Genomic DNA, 2,500 nt, shown 5'->3' with positions numbered 1-2,500 from the left:
TTTTTTTTTTTTTTTTTTTTAATGAATTATAAACTCTGGTGAAAAGGATGGATGGCGTTACGTTACCTGTTTTTTTTTTTTTTTTTTTTTTTTTTTTTAATTAATTATTAACTCTTGTGAAAAGTATGGATTGTGTTTCGTTACCTTTTTTTTTTTTTTTTTTTTTTTTTTTTAATCATTTATAAACTCTGGTGAAAAGGATGGATGGCGTTACGTTACCCGTTTTTTTTTTTTTTTTTTTTTTTTTAATGAGTTATAAACTCGTGAAAAGTTTGGATGGCGTTACGTTACTTATTATTATTATTATTTTTAATGAGTTATAAACTCTGGTGAAAAGGATGGATGGCGTTACGTTACCTTTTTTTTTTGTTTTTTTTTTTAATGTTATAAACTCTGGTGAAAAGGATGGATGGCGTTACGTTACCTTTTTTTTTTTTTTTTTTTTTTTTTTTTTAATGAATTATAAACTCTGGTGAAAAGGATGGATGGCGTTACGTTACCCGTTTTTTTTTTTTTTTTTTTTTTTAATGTTATAAACTCTGGTGAAAAGGATGGATGGCGTTACGTTACCTTTTTTTTTTTTTTTTTTTTTTTTTTTTTAATGAATTATAAACTCTGGTGAAAAGGATGGATGGCGTTACGTTACCCGTTTTTTTTTTTTTTTTTTTTTTTTAATGAGTTATAAACTCGTGAAAAGTTTGGATGGCGTTACGTTACTTATTATTATTATTATTTTTAATGAGTTATAAACTCTGGTGAAAAGGATGGATGGCGTTACGTTACCTTTTTTTTTTGTTTTTTTTTTAATGTTATAAACTCTGGTGAAAAGGATGGATGGCGTTACGTTACCTTTTTTTTTTTTTTTTTTTAATGAGTTATAAACTCGTGAAAAGTTTGGATGGCGTTACGTTACTTATTATTATTATTATTTTTAATGAGTTATAAACTCTGGTGAAAAGGATGGATGGCGTTACGTTACCTTTTTTTTTTTTTTTTTTTAATGAGTTATAAACTCGTGAAAAGTTTGGATGGCGTTACGTTACTTATTATTATTATTATTTTTAATGAGTTATAAACTCTGGTGAAAAGGATGGATGGCGTTACGTTCCTTTTTTTTTTTTTTTTTTTTTTTTTTTTAATGAGTTATAAACTCTGGTGAAAAGTATGGATGGCGTTACGTTACCTTTTTTTTTTGTTTTTTTTTTAATGTTATAAACTCTGGTGAAAAGGATGGATGGCGTTACGTTCCTTTTTTTTTTTTTTTTTTTTTTTTTTTTTAATGAGTTATAAACTCTGGTGAAAAGTATGGATGGCGTTACGTTACCTTTTTTTTTTTTTTTTTTTTTTTTTTTTTTTTTTTTAATGAGTTATAAACTCTGGTGAAAAGGATGGATGGCGTTACGTTCCTTTTTTTTTTTTTTTTTTTTTAATGAGTTATAAACTCTGGTGAAAAGGATGGATGGCGTTACATTATCTTTTTTTTTTTTTTTTTTTTTTTAATGAGTTATAAACTCTGGTGAAAAGGATGGATGGCGCTACGTTACCTTTTTTTTTTTTTTTTTTTTTTAATGAGTTATAAAATCTGGTGAAAAGTAAGGAAGGCGTTACGTTCTTTTTTTTTTTTTTTTTTTTTTTTTTTTAATGAGATATAAACTGGTGAAAAGGATGGATGGCGTTACATTACCCGTTTTTTTTTTTTTTTTTTTTTTTTAAATGTTATAAACTCTGGTGAAAAAGTATGGATGGCGTTACTTTTTTTTTTTTTTTTTTTTTTTTTTAATGAGATATAAACTCTGGTGAAAAGTATGGATGGCGTTACTTTTTTTTTTTTTTTTTTTTAATGAGTTATAAACTCTGGTGAAAACTATGGACGGCGTTACGTTACCTTTTTTTTTTTTTTTTTTTTAATGAGTTATAAACTCTGGTGAAAAGGATGGATGGCGTTACGTTACCTGTTTTTTTTTTTTTTTTTTTTTTTTTTAATGAGGTATAAACTCTGGTGAAAAGGATGGATGGCGTTACGTTACCTTTTTTTTTTTTTTTTTTTTTTTTTAATGAGTTATAAACTCTGGTGAAAAGGATGGATGGCGTTACGTTACCTTTTTTTTTTTTTTTTTTTTTAATGAGTTATAAACTCTGGTGAAAAGGATGGATGGCGTTACGTTACTTTTTTTTTTTTTTTTTTTTTTTTTTAATGAGTTATAAACTCTGGTGAAAAGGATGGATGGCGTTACGTTACCTTTTTTTTTTTTTTTTTTTTTTTTTTTAATGAGTTATAAACTCTGGTGAAAAGGATGGATGGCGTTACGTTACCTTTTTTTTTTTTTTTTTTTTTTTTTAATGAGTTATAAACTCTGGTGAAAAGGATGGATGGCGTTACGTTACCTTTTTTTTTTTTTTTTTTTTTTAATGAGTTAAAAACTCAGGTGAAAAGGAAGGATGGCGTTCCCTTACCTTTTTTTTTTTTTTTTTTTTTTTAATGAGTTATAAACTCTGGTGA

The sequence above is a fragment of the Penaeus vannamei genome, chromosome 19, assembly GCF_042767895.1.
Source record: "Penaeus vannamei isolate JL-2024 chromosome 19, ASM4276789v1, whole genome shotgun sequence".
Taxonomy (NCBI): domain Eukaryota; kingdom Metazoa; phylum Arthropoda; class Malacostraca; order Decapoda; family Penaeidae; genus Penaeus; species Penaeus vannamei.
The sequence above is the reverse complement of the archived record's forward strand: the minus strand, read 5'-3'. Positions refer to the sequence as shown.